Source organism: Ranitomeya imitator, chromosome 6 (assembly GCF_032444005.1).
Source record: "Ranitomeya imitator isolate aRanImi1 chromosome 6, aRanImi1.pri, whole genome shotgun sequence".
Classification (NCBI taxonomy): domain Eukaryota; kingdom Metazoa; phylum Chordata; class Amphibia; order Anura; family Dendrobatidae; genus Ranitomeya; species Ranitomeya imitator.
In genome coordinates this window covers 258,148,502-258,163,694 of record NC_091287.1, presented here as the reverse complement: position 1 = coordinate 258,163,694, position 15,193 = coordinate 258,148,502, and positions in this window count along the sequence as shown.

Genomic DNA, 15,193 nt, shown 5'->3' with positions numbered 1-15,193 from the left:
AAACAGCGACGCTGCAGCGATCGACATCGTTGTCTATATCGCTGCAGCGTCGCTAAATGTGACGGTACCCTAACTCTGTTGCATCATTATAGTGAATGGATCCCATGTGTTTCATCTGAATTACATCATTTGGAGATTTAGATGGAAACCCCAATATAAGTGTTCAGTGTAGAGCACAAGATAAATGTGATCCAAAATGTTATGTAAAATGATCCCAATAAAAGCTTCATCTCAATCCACAAAAAAACAAAGAAATGCCCACTAAAGTCTGTCATCTGTCAATGGAAATATAGCGGGCTTCCATGTTACTGGTAGTATAAAGGCTTTGAAAAAACACTATGGCTCCATACCCTCCAAAGGAAAACCAATGAATTCAGCATTAACAAATCCAAATAACTCCCTTCCTTCTGAGTGGCCCGGTGTGTCTAAACCACAGTCAGCATCCATGTTTGGCATTTCTGTAGTGATGAGAGCACAATGTAATGGGCACTACAATGTATGGGCTCTACAAAGTACGGGACCTATGCTGGCAGATTTGCAATTTTCACTCAGCAACATTCACTGCTGCTAGTTTCTGGCAATAGGACTGGGAATGCAGCCTCAGTGAACGGAGGTAACCTCAATGAGGTCACCGGTGCCTATTGATGCTTCGCTCACAGCAGCTCATTCATCAGTGGTTCTCAGCCTGGACGGTCGCATCTTGGTACCATCCTCGTTGAAAACTATTTATCCCCAGACATGGATTACGGCGTGGGGCAGAATCATGGACAGGTGAGGAATATTGTTGTTTTTTTATTTTTGTTATATTACAGGAGGCAAGGGATTCAATGGATTTGGTGTTAGGTGAGTATAACTGTTTTTGTTATTTTTAAATAAAAATGCAAAAGTGTGTTTTTATTTCAAATAAAATACTTTTTGGCCATGTTCACACAATGCGTTTTTTACTGCGGAACCACAGCGATTTTGCCGCTGCGGGTCCGCAGCTGTTTTCCATGCAGGGTACAGTACAATGTAACCCTATGGAAAACAGGAACCGCTGTGCACATGATGCTGAAATTCACAAAAAAAGCCGCGCTGAATAGCTGCGGTAAAAAAGAAGGACCATGTCACTTCTTTGTGCGGAACTGCAGCGGTTCTGCACCCATAGACCTCCATTGTGAGGTCAAACCCGCAGTAAAACCCGCAGATCAAAAATATATCTGCGGGTTTTATTGCGGTTATGGGTGGAGAAACCGCTGCAGCAGGAAGTGCCGGGAAGCGGGAGGAAGTTGGAGCGCGGAAGTGCGTGGGCGGAGTGTGGTCCTGGATCCCGAAGAGACATGGAGGCATACCGTCGCATGGGGATCGATGTCGGCCGTTTGATAGATTTGGTATGTATGTGTGTGTGTGTGTGTGTCCCCATGCGACGCTAGTGCCACCATTGTGTTAAGTCGCCGTATGGGACTACTACTCCCATCCGGTATTAGGATGGGAGAGTTGTCCCTGTGTCCGGCGACTTAGCACAGTTGTAAAGTTACACAAAACACACACAATACACATACATGACACACAGTACATACAACATATAACACAGAGTATATACTCACCACCAGCACACTGGTAGGCGAAGCCCTCGATCCCCTAGAAAAAATCCTAAAATAAAAAATCAAATTCATACTCCCTGTCCGCAGAATCCAGTGTCCCACGCCGATCGGCTGCTCTCCGGCGATACACTGCCAGGAGCGAAGCTCCTAGCAGTGTATCGCGTACTGTCCCGGAGTTCAATGGCTCCGGCGTCTCGGTTAACGGCAGTACAGCTGCGTTGAACTTTCCCACGCAGCACTGCCATTAAGCGAGAGTGCCGGGGTCAATGACCGCCGGTAAACTCGCTCACGCATGCGCAGTGACACACCGACAGGAACTATGGCTCCTGTCAGTGTGTTGCTGCAGCCGTGGAGAGCAGACACATCTCTGGATGTGTCTGTTCATGGAACATCTTCGTGGGACCCTTGATGGATTTCTGCGGACAGGGCCAGGGAGTATGAATTTGTTTTTTTATTTTGCGTCTTTTTCAGGTCGAGGGTCTTCAGGACGGCTTGAGCAAACAATAAAATATGGTCAAAAAGTGGGTGTCTTTATTTCATTAAAATATTTTTTTTCTAGTGTTTGTGTGTTTTTTTTTTAACCCTTTCATTGGATTAATAATGGATAGGCGTCTTATTGACGCCTCTCCATTAACCGGGCTTAATGCCACCTTACAATAGCAAGGTGGCATTAACCCCTTCACTACCCCATATCCCACCGCTACACGGGAGTGGGAAGAGAGGGGCTAAGTGCCGGAATTGGCGCATCTTTTTGATGCGCCTTTTCCGGGGCGGCTGCGGGCTTATATTTGTAGCCGGGGGGGGGGGGCAAATATCCATGGCCCCTTTCCTAGGCTATGAATATAAGCCCACGGCTGTCTGCGTAGCCTTTCTGGCCTTAAAATATAGGGGGACCCCAACACTTTTTTTTCGGGGCCCTCTATATTTTAGTGCCAGAAAGGCTACGCACACAGCTGTGGGCTTATATTCATGGCCTGAAAACAGCCAGGGGTATTTTAACCCCTTCCTGGGCCTCAAATATTGGCCCACGGCTGTCTGCCTAGCCTTTCTGGCCTAAAAATATAGGGGGACCCCAACCCTTTTTTTTTTCGGGGCCCTCTATATTTTAGTGCCAGAAAGGCTATGCAGACAGCTGTGGGTTAATATTCATAGCCTGGGAACAGCCATGTATATTTTAACCCCTTCCCAGGCCACAAATAATGGCCCGTGGCTGTCTGCCTAGCCTTTCTGGCCTAAAAATATAAGGGGACCCTACATATTTTTTTTTTTGGGGGGGTCCCCATATATTATATAATAATTGTCTAAGGGTTTTTCCGTCTGTCTGTCTGTCTTTCTGTCTGTCCTGGAAATCCCGCGTCCCTGATTGGTCGATGCCGCCAGGCCTCGACCAATCAGCGACGAGCACGGTATCGACGTAGAAATCCCGCGTCTCTGATTGGTCGAGGCCGCCAGGCCTCGACCAATCAGCAACGGGCACAGCGACGATGTCATTATGGTTGCCATGGCGACGATGATGTCATAAAGGTTGCCTCGATCAATCAGCGACGGGCACAGTCTGCCGCGAATTCTGGAATCATCATTGTCCATATACTACGGGGACATGCATATTCTAGAATACCCGATGCGTTAGAATCGGGCCACAATCTAGTATATTATATTAACCCTTTCATAGGATTAATAATGGATAGGCGTCTTATTGACGCCTCTCCATTATTAACCGGGCTTAATGCCACCTTACAATAGCAACCCTATCATTAACCCTAGGATCCCTTTAGGGATAGGGTTAGGATCCCTTTAGGGTTAGGATCCCTTTAGGGGTAGGGTTAGGATCCCTTTAGGGTTAGGATCAGGATCCCTTTAGGGGTAGGGTTGGGTTAGGATCCCTGTAGGGTTAGGGGTAGGGTTAGTATCCCTTTAGGCTTAGGATCCCTTTAGGGTTAGGATCCCTTTAGGGTTAGGGGTAGGGTTAGGATCCCTTTAGGGTTAGGGGTAGGATCCCTTTAGGGGTAGGGTTAGGGGTAGGATCCCTTTAGGGTTATGATCCCTTTAGGGGTAGGGTTAGGATCCCTTTAGGGTTAGGGGTAGGATCCCTGTAGGGGTAGGGTTAGGATCCCTTTAGCGGTAGGGTTAGGATCCCTTTAGGGGTAGGGTTAGGGGTAGGGTTAGGATCCCTTTAGGGTTAGGATCCCTTTAGGGGTAGGGTTAGGATCCCTTTAGGGTTAGGGGTAGGATCCCTGTAGGGGTAGGGTTAGGATCCCTTTAGGGGTAGGGTTAGGGGTAGGGTTAGGATCCCTTTAGGGTTAGGATCCCTGTAGGGGTAGGGTTGGGTTAGGATCCCTGTAGGGGTAGGGTTAGGGGTAGGCTTAGGGTTAGGATCCCTTTAGGGGTAGGATCCCTTTAGGGGTAGGGGTAGGGTTAGGATCCCTTTAGGGTTAGGGGTAGGCTTAGGGTTAGGATCCCTTTAGGGTTAGGGGTAGGCTTAGGGTAAGGATCCCTTTAGGGGTAGGGTTAGGGTTAGGATCCCTTTAGGGTTAGGGGTAGGGTCCCTGTTAGGGTTATGATCCCTACCCCTAACCCTACCCTAACTATTTCAGTTTATAGTGGGTTTTTTACTTAATTTTGATGATTGGCGCACGCGTCGCTCAGGATTGACGGCGCCAGAGCTAGTTGTAAAACAACTGCACACGAACGTTTTTATTGGTGTTTGTGTTTTTAGTTTGTGCTTGGGTTCATTTAGGGGTTACTTTAATATATTCCAACTTTTTAAAACCATTTCTGTCACATTACTTGGTCGTTATATAGATTATGAAATGACACTATTGTATTCATTGTAGGTTTGTGATTATCCGGCCCTGTGGGACCCTTCTGATGAATCATATAAGGACAAATATTATCGGGAACTCGAATGGACCAAAATTGTTCGTGACATGTTCCCGGATTGGGACAAGTATCCCGGGGCAACACAACAGCAAATTGGTAATTATAATTACATTTATTTAGCAAACCTTGAGTTTATTAAAAATATAATTTTTTTAGATCTCTAAAAAATTGTTGTTGTTTTTTGGAACCTTTTTTTTGTAGATAAAGATGTGAGGCAACGGTGGCGCTCCATCAGGGACAGATTTACCAAGTTTATTAATGACTGTGCAAAGAGTGGCTCATCGCCGAGCAAAAAAACTTTTCCCTTCAGTGAAGAGCTCCAATTCATTGTCACCAGCCGGACATTGCGAAGGTAAGTTACAATCCACTCCACAAGATTATTTATATATAATATGTGTTGCTAAAAATTTTATTAATGGTCTTTTTTTCCTCCCACAGGACGGAAGGAAACATGTCAGCAGCTGATGTGGAGGAAAGCGACAATGAGGATGGAGCAGGCAGTTCCTCTGGAGTGGGAGGGATCATCTCTCCATCCATTCCCACAGCTTCTGCTGAATCAACATCCACTTCAGCAGCTGCTGCATCCACATCTGCTTCAGCAGCTGCTGAAGCATCTGATTCCGCAGAAGCTGTGAGAGTGGAGAAGAGAGCTGTCTATCCGGTGGCAGCAGAGAAAAAAACAAAAAAAAAACAAAAAAGAACAATGAGGACCAAACGGTGCAAATTGCCTCCAACACCCTTGATTTTATAAAAAAATCTTCTAGCGACGACCATTGCGATTCGTTTGCATTAACTGTCGCAAGAAAGACCCGCTCACTGCCACCGGATAGACAATCTCTTTTTATGTCTATGGTCCAGATGTCCCTCACTGCTCTGGAGGACCCTGCTCCTATTTTGCCATATAATGAGGTTCTGATGGGGGTGTTGGGACTGTTCAGGCCCCGACACAGAACACCGGACACACCTGCAACAAGACCACAGTATTTGGGCAACAGTCAAGGAAGTTACGCAGATAGAGGAAGTTCTCAGCAGCTGGGGGGAGCAACTTCTCAAACAGAGGGAACAAATTTCCTGTATTCTCCCGAGTACACCTATCTTCATTAAAGGGAAAATGGGCTACAGCTCCAGTTGCACAGAAAACCACAAGAAAAACGAAGTACATCATATCTGATAATCGGTAAACTTATCAGTTTATTTAAAATATTAAAAATGAACAAAATATAATATAACAGAAAAACCGTATTGATATTCGAATAATAGGGAACAGGTGCACCACAACATCCACTATCACATAACAGGAGGGGAGAAGGACATGAGTTGTCAAAGGAGTAAAAAATATAACTGAGTACTGGCACTGGAGGTCTCAATAGAGATGTACAGGGACTAGTGTTGAGCATTCCGATACCGCAAGTATCGGGTATCGGCCGATATTTGCGGTATCGGAATTCCGATACCGAATTCCGATACTTCCCGCGTATCGGATACCGGAATCGGAAGTTCCCAGAATTCAAACTGAACGCAGCAGCCAATGAGGAATGATTGGAAGTGTGGGCACATCCTGTTTAGCATGGTGGGCATGTAAGTACTGGCAATGCTTGGATTGGCTGCTGAAATGATGTCACTCTGCACTATAAAAAACGCTGCCGCCATTTTGCGCTCACTCTGCTGTGATTTCAGTTAGGGACAGGACGCTGTGTTCTAACTGAGGGCCAGTCGAGCTAGCTAATTGCTTTATTTTCCTTTCCAAAGGCTAATTTAGCAAAACGCTGTGTGTTCTTCACTGTTCACCTTGCTCTTGCCTTGCAGCGCTGTTTTAACAGCGTTCTGCAAGGTTTCTGTGTGTGTGTGTGCAGCTCACTCTGTAGTCTGTGTGCAGCCATATACCCGGTTGTATTCAGCTCAGGGGGGGTTCACACTGCCTCACACAGTTGTCCTTTTTTGCTCTTAGTGCAGCCTGCTGCACATTTTTTCTCAAATTTCCTATTAGTGTTTTTCCACCAGTCTCCAGCTCTATTGTGGAAAAACACTACATAGGATAACCTAGAGGGGGGTTTTTGGGCCTTGCAGCGCCGTTTACGGCTGTCTGCACGGTCTCCGTGTGAGCCCAGCTCGCCCTGTAGTCTGTGTGCAGCCATAGCCGGTTGGATTCAGCTCAGGGTTCGTTACTGGCTCATACCTTGAGAAAAATTTTACTTTTTTTCAAATAGTGCAGCCTGTTTAAAATTTGAAAAAAAAAAAATTCCTATTAGTGTCTTTCCACTCGTATCCAGCTAAATAGTGGAAAAACACTATATAGGATAACCTAGAGGAGGGTTTTTTGGCCTTGCAGCGCCGTTTACGGCTGTCTGCACGGTCTCTGTGTGAGCGCAGCTCGCCCTGTAGTCTGTGTGCAGCCATAGCCGGTTGGATTCAGCTCAGGGTGCGTTACTGCCTCATACCTTGAAAAACAATTTCCTTTTTTTCAAATAGTGCAGCCAGTTTAAAATTTGAAAAAAAAAATTCCTATTAGTGTTTTTCCACTCGTATCCAGCTATATAGTGGAAAAACACTATATAGGATAACCTAGAGGAGGGTTTTTTGGCCTTGCAGCGCCGTTTACGGCTGTCTGCACGGTCTCCGTGTGATTTAAACTAGCTCTGTAGCCCGATCTGCACCAAAAAAAAAGTTAAGTTCACCAAACACAACTTAACACTTGTGTAGGCCACATTTGAAAAATAATAAAGTTTAGTCCACAATTTACAACATTAGTGTTTCTTACACCTGTTAGGAGGAGCATTTCAGGAATAAGCACACTAAGGCCTTAGTACTTTTCTGCTTATCTTTATCTGTCAACCAAGATGAAGAGGGCAGGGAGTAAGGCACGTGGGCGTGGGCGCGGAGCAGGGAGAGGAGCAGGGAGAGGACGTGGTGATTCTGTGCCTGCTGCGGGCGCCGGTGACTCGTCGTCACTCAGTTTCAGCAGGGAACAGTCCTTCATGCGCAGCTTTGTCGGAGAGCGCCGTGCACCGCTGCTACGTGAAGACCAAATTGAAGCCGTTGTCGGGTGGATGGCAGCTAACGCCTCGGCATCGACTTCAGTTAGTGCCACATCCTCTCAGGCACAGAGCACTGGAGAGCAGCCATCTGTCTCTTCACCACCTGCCAAATTGGCCAGGCAGTCAGAGAGCCCAGGACAGGAGCCGTCTCTACTTCTGTTCTCTGAATCTCTTGGCTTGGAAACAGGGGGCCAGCCAAGCAGCATTGGAGAAATGGAAGAAGAGGCAGTGTGCAGTGATGCCCAAAAGCTTTATCTCTCTGACTCTGAAGAGGCAGGTGGGCCAGTGCCTCCGGTGACCACAGCGCAGTACGCATCTGATGATGAAACTCAGGTGCCGCTTTCTGATGCGTACTGTGCTGCCGAGACTACCCAGGAGGAGCAGTTGGTGGCAGAGGGTAGTGGAGATGATGAGGTCCTTGACCCATCGTGGCGTGAGGAACAGGAAGGTGGTGGGAGCAGCTCTGAGGAAGAGCTTCCCCTTACGGGCCGGAGAGAGAGGGGGAAGACTGCGGAGCCTGTAACCTCCACTTTGGCACCCGTTAGGAGCCTGTCTCTTTCCAAAGCCAAAAAGGGCGCTCCCAAGACTTGCAGTGCCTGGTCCTTTTTTGACACAGTTGCAGATGACATTTGTTTTGTCAAATGCAAGCTGTGTCATCAGAAAGTAAAAAGAGGTAAAAGTGTCAGCAACCTCAATACCACAAATATGTGGAAACATGTGTGGAACAGGCATGCGGTGGAGTTACAGAAACACAGTGAAGACGTAGGCCAACCAACAGCGGCAGCTACCACCTCTTCATCTCGTGTTGCCTCTTCCTCCACTGTTGTCCAGAGACCTAGTGTAATTCCACCCACAGCACCACCTTCCCAGTCATCCTCACACTCCCAGTCTACTCTACAGCCATCGGTAGTCCAGGCATGGGAGAAAAGGCGGGCATTCTCGGCCAACCACCCCCGAGCACAGGCTCTGAATGCAGGCATTGCCAAACTGTTGTCCCTGGAAATGCTCTCGTTCAGGCTGGTGGAGACTGACAGCTTCCGTGACTTGATGGCATTGGCAGTCCCACAGTACAAGGTGCCCAGCCGCTTTTACTTCAGCAGGCAGGCTGTCCCTGCCCTGCACAGGCATGTTGAGGCAAACATAAAACATGCGCTACTGAACGCCGTCAGTAGCAAGGTCCACCTCACCACCGATGCGTGGACCAGTCAGCATGGACAGGGGCGATATGTTTCCCTCACTGCCCATTGGGTTAATGTTGTTGAGCCAGGTACAGATCGTGCGAGTGGCGCAGGACGTGTCCTGCCCACTCCAAGGATTGCAGGAATCCAGTCTGTACGCATCGACTCCTCCTCTTACACCAGTTCCTCTGATTCCTCTCTGCAGGATCCGTCACAGTCCACCTCCACATGGACCCGTGAACGTTTACCTATGACCGACATGAGCACAGCCGTGGCCAAACGTCAGCAGGCCGTCTTGAAACTAGTTTCATTGGGGCATCGGAGCCACACAGTGCAGGAGCTCTGGAATGCCATCAAGCAGGAGAGCGATGTGTGGTTACTGCCAGCGAATCTCCAGCCAGGCATGGTAGTGTGTGACAATGGCCGAAATCTGGTGGCAGCTTTGGCCCTTGGCAACCTCACTCACATCCCATGTCTGGCACATGTGCTCAATTTGGTTGTGCAGAGTTTTCTGAGGGACTATCCGGATCTTGATGCCCTGCTGCACAAGGTCCGCCTAGAGTGTGCTCACTTGCGGCGTTCCAGCTTGGCCAGATCCCGCATTGCTGCTCTGCAGCGCCGATTCCGCCTTCCGGAACACCGCATCATATGTGACCTACCTACCCGGTGGAATTCCACGTTACATATGTTGGAGCGGTTGTGTGAGCAGCAGCAAGCAGTTATGGAGTACCAGCTGCATCAGGCGCAAAGAAGTCGCAGTCAGCGCCGATCAGACTTCACAACCACAGAGTGGGCCACTATGAAGGACGTCTGCCAGGTTTTGCGTCCTTTTGATTATTCCACGCGGATGGCAAGTGCAGATGATGCACTAGTCAGCATGACTGTCCCCCTTATCTGCCTGCTTCAGCAAACTTTGCAAGGGTTAAGGGATGATGTGGTGGAAGAGGTGGAGGATGAGGAGTCACCTTTTCCATCAGCTTCTGGAGAGTCAGCGCCACGTGGTTCCTCACAAAGGGGTACGCAGGGGCCAATTTGTGAGGAGGATGAGGAGGAGTCAATGGAGGAGGAAGAGCTCCGTCCAGAGGAGGGAGCGACACAATTGTCCAGTGGTCAGTGTGTACAGCGAGGGTGGGGTGATGACGAGCGGGCAGAGATCATGTCTCAAGCAGGGGACAGCGTTTCTGGGCCAGTTGGCACTCTGCAGCACATGGTGGATTTCATGCTGCAGTGCCTGAGAAACGACCGCCGCATCGACCACATTCTCAACATGCCTGATTATTGGGTGTTCACCCTCCTCGATCCTCGCTACCGGGACAACGTCCAAAACCTCATCCCTGCGTTGACCCGGGAGCGTAAATTGCGGGAGTACCACGACACACTGGTGAATTCCATCATCTTCTCCTGTCCAACTGAGAGGAGTGCTGCTAGTGCTTTACAAAGCAGCTCAGTGCGTCGAGGCAGTGGGGGAGGCTCTGCCCAAAGAGGGAGCAGAAGCAGTGCCTCTGCCCAAGGCAAGCCCAGTATGGCACAACTCTGGCACACTTTTGTGTGCCCGCCCCAAATGTCTACACCATCACCGGCGGCTCCAGTCAGCAGGAGGCAACGGTTCCGTCAGATGGTGACAGACTACATGGCTTGCCCTCTTACTGTACTCCCAGACGGCTCTTCCCCGTTCAAGTTTTGGGTCTCTAAGCTGGATACATGGCCAGAGCTAAGCCAGTATGCATTGGAGGTGCTGGCTTGCCCTGCGGCTAGTGTCTTATCGGAACGTGTCTTTAGTGCCGCAGGTGGTGTACAAACAGACCGTCGCATGCGACTATCCTCCGATAACGTTGACCGGCTTACTTTCCTGAAAATGAACCAGGCCTGGATCTCGCAGGAATTTGCCACTCCTCTGCCTGATTAAGTAATTGGGTGTCATCCAGGTCTCCTGCTGTGTTCATCTTTCTACCACTTGAACTGCTATTCCTGGGCTCCAACACCGCCAGTTGTGGCTCAGAAGTGCAGGCTGCACAGTAAAAACATACGACCCAGTGTTATTGGGTTTCAGTAACGTCAGCTGATCCCCAGCTGTGTAGCCGGCAATGTGTCCTGCGACCGCCACGCTGGCACAACAACCTAAATGTAAGGGAACCTGTCCCCCCCCCCCCCGTCGTTTGTTACTGAAAGAGCCATCTTGTGCAGCAGTAATGCTGCACAAGGAAAAGGTAGCTCTTTTTTTTTAGCTCTTTGCACACGCAGAACTTAACACTTATAAAATGTGTTCACTGATACCGTTATACCGTCCCGGAGCTGGGACTTTCCTTCGTAATGTGACGCAGCACAGCCGTCATTCCTACCCCCTTGGTGCCATGCGCTGCCTCCTCAGCGTTGTTTTAAGCTGTCACGGAGCCTGCGCTGTTCTGTTATCCCCTGGGCATGCCCTATTTGCGCTGCCTGTCTTCTGACATAATTTGGTGTCAGGCTGGCTGCGCCTGTGCGGCCGCGCTGCCCGAGATCCCGCCTCGCAGTGTCTTCTGATTGAGTCACACTGCGGGCCTGGGATCCATGGGCATGCGCAGTGCATATCTTCCCCTCGGGCTCTCGCTCATTTCCCTCCGCCTTCTTTAGACTGTGCGCTGTCAGCTGATCCCTAGCATGGCACGGCCGTGACACCGCACAGTCTGAAGAAGAGGGAAGGAGGGGAGTGAGAGTCGAGGTTATGCACTGTGCATGCCCATGGTTCCAAGGCCCGCAGTTGGATTACGTTAGACGAGACTGCGAGGTGGGATCTGGAGCAGCGTGGACGCACAGGCACTGACAGCCTGACACCAAATTATGTCAGAAGACAGGCAGCGCTAATTGAGCATGGCCAAGGGCTAACAGAACAGCGCAGGCTCCGTGACAGCTTAAAACAACGCTGAGGAGGCAGCGCACGGCATCAAGGGGATAGGAATGACAGCTGTGCTGTGTCCCATTACGAAGGAAATTCGCACCTCCGGAACGGTTTAACGGTATAAAGGGACACATTTTTAGTGTTTACTTCGGTGTTTGCAAGGAGCATAATTAAAAGAGCAACCTTTTCCTTTTGCATCCTTAGTGCTGCACAAGATGGCTCTTTCAGCTACAAACGTCTTGGGGGGGGGGTTAAAGGTTCCCTTTCAACTTGCTCCAATCAGGCTTCGGCCTACACTCTGTTCCTCTGCTCCTCCTGCTGTCCCTGGGCTCTAACACCGCCAGTTGGTGCCTGGAAGTGCTGTGTGCACAGTCAACAGTCGCTCCTCTGTTATTGGGGTTCAGTAACGTCAGCTGATCCCCAGCTGTGTGTGCGGCAATACCTCCAATCTGCTCCTCCTGCTGTCCCTGGGCTCTAACACCGCCAGTTGGTGCCTGGAAGTGCTGTGTGCACAGTCAACAGTCGCTCCTCTGTTATTGGGGTTCAGTAACGTCAGCTGATCCCCAGCTGTGTATCCGGCAATGTGTCATGCGACCACCACGCTGGCACAACTAAAATGTAAGGGGACCTGTCCCCCCCCCCCCTAGGCGTTTGTTACTGAAAGAGCCACCATGTGCAGCACTAATACTGCACAAGGGAAAGGTCGCTCTTGAAATTATGCTCCTTGCAAACGCTGAACTACACACTCATGTAATGTGTTCCCTCACACCGTCCAACCGTCCCGGAGGTGGGACTTTCCTTTGTAATGTGACGCAGCACAGCCGTCATTGCTACCCCCTTGGCACCGTGCGCTGCCTCCTTAGCGTTGTTTGATTCCGTCATGGACCCTTCGCTGTTATGTTATCCCTTGGCCATGCACAGTTTGCGCTGCCCGTCCTCTGACATCATTTGTTGTCGTCCTGGCTGCGCCTGTGCGTCCACGCTGCCCGAAATCACACCTCGCAGTGTCGTCTAATGTGATCCCACAGTGGGCCTGGTATCCATGGCCATGCGCAGTGCATATACTAGCCTCTCACTCCCCTTCTTCACGCTTCTTCAGACTAGGTGGCGTCAGCTGATCCCTAATAGCATGCCACGGCCGTGACGCCGCACAGTCTGAAGAAGCAGGAAGGAGGTGAGTGAGAGGCGATGATATGCACTGCACATGCCCATGGATCCCTGGCCCGCAGTGGGACTACATTAGATGACACTGCAAGGTTGGATCTCGGGCAGCTTGGACGCACAGGCACTGCCAGCCTGACACCTACATGATGTCAGAAGACGGGCACCGCTAACTGTGCATGGCCAAGGGATAACATTACAGCGCGGGCTCCGTGACAGAACCAAACAACGTTGAGGAGGTGGCGCCCGGCACCAAGGGGGTTGGAATGACGGCTGTGCTGTGTCACATTACAAAGGAAAGTCCCACTTCCGGGATGGTTTGACGGTGTGAGGGGACACATTATATGAGTGTGTACTTCAGCGTTTGCAAGGAGCATAATTTTCGGAGCCACCATTTTCCATGTGCAGTATTACTGCTGTACAAGATGGCTCTTTCAGCAACAAATGCTTGGGGGGGGGGGGTTAAAGGTTCCCTTTCAACTTGCTCCACTGCAGGCTTCGGCCTACACTCTGCTCCTCTTTGATTCCCTGGGTTTCAACACTGTCAGTTGCCACCTGGAAGTGTTGTCTACACAGAAAAAACACTAGGTGATGTGTCAGTGGGGTTCAGCACCGCCAGCTGTTCCCCTGCTGCGTAGTCGGCAACGTGTCCAGCACAAGCCACGCTGGCACAACAGAACAAAAGCTGCCAACAGTGCAGGCTTCGGCCTACACTCTGCTCCTCTCCTCCTCCTGCTGACCCTGGGCTCAAACACCGCTAGTTTTTGCCCGGAAGTGCTAGCTGCACAGAGAAAAACACCAGCCAATGTGTTAGTGGGGTTCAGCAACGCCAGCTGTTCCCCTGCTGTGTAGCCGGCAACGTGACCTGCAAACGCCACGCAGGCACATGAACTGAAATTAAAGGGAACCTGGCCCCACCCCCCCAGGTGTTTCTATGTATAACAGCCACCTAGTACAGCAGTACTGCTGCATTTGTACAAGGTGGCTGACTTTTTCTCCTTGCCCACGTGGAACTCAACACGTACAAAATGTGTCTCATTGAGACCATTCCACTGTCCCTGAGGTGTGACTTTCCTTTCTAATGATACGCAGCACCCCCCTTGGTAGCGTTTCCCGTCTTTTGTCATCATGGTTAGCTGGCTGCGCCTGTGCATCCGCCCTGCTAGAAACAACGCCCCTCGTTGTCATATTTATTTTGTCAGCGAGGGTGTGGTTTATGGGCACGAGCAGTGCATATGTTCGCCTGTCTTAACTCATCTCCTTCTGCCTTCTTCAGACTGTGCGGCCTCCTGGCCGTGGTAGGCGATAAGGGATCAGCTGAGGCCGCCCAGTCTGGAGCAGGTGTAAGGACATGTGTGAGCGGCAAACCTATTTACTGCACAAGGCCACGAATCCCAGCCACGCAGTGTGATTTTTTGAAAACACACTGTGGGTCTGGGATTCATGTCCATCGCTAACCGCAACGGCCGACATGAAATGAGGTCAGAAGACAGGAAGCGCTCACAGCGCATGGCCAAGGGATCACAATAGCGCAGACTCCTGTACAGCAAATAACAACGCTCATGAATCTGCGCCCAGTACCTAGGTGCAAATTTTGACACCTGTGCTGCGTCTCCTTAAAAAGACAAGTCACGCCTCCACAACTGTTTGACAGTATAATGGGCTAAATAGTGTACGTGTTTTATTCAGCGTGTGCAAGGAGCAAACCAAATAGAGCAACCTTTTACTTGTGCAGCATTAATGCTGCACAAGGTGTGGCTCTTGTACCTTGCAACACCTGAGGGGGGTTAAAGGTAACCTTTGAAATTGGTTCAACTAGGCTTCGGCCTACACTCTGCTCCTCTCCTGCTGACCCTGGGCTCAAACACCGCTAGTTTTTGCCTGGAACTGCTAGCTGCACAGAGAAAAACACCAGTCAATGTGTTAGTGGGGTTCAGCACCGCCAGCTGTTCCCCTGCTGTGTAGTCGGCATAGTGTCCAGCACAAGCCACGCTGGCACAACTGACCAAAAGCTGCCACCAGTGCAGGCTTCGGCCTACACTCTGCTCCTCTCCTCCTCCTGCTGACCCTGGGCTCAAACACCGCCAGTTTTTGCCCGGACATGCGAGCTGCACAGAGAAAAACACCAGTCAATGTGTCAGTGGGGTTCAGCAACGCCAGCTGTTCACCTGCTGTGTAGCTTGCAACGTGACCTGCAAACGCCACGCAGGCACATGAACTGAAATTGAAGGGAGCCTGCCCCCCACCCCCAGGTGTTTCTATGTAAAACAGCCACCTTGTACAGCAGTACTGCTGCATTTGTACAAGGTGGCTGACTTTTTCTCCTTGCCCACGTGGAACTCAACATGTACAAAATGTGTCTCATTGAGACCATTCCACTGTCCCTGAGGTGTGACTTTCCTTTCTAATGATACGCAGCACCACCCTTGTTAGCGCTGCCCCTCTTTTGACATCATTGGTTAGCTGGCTGCGCCTGTGCGT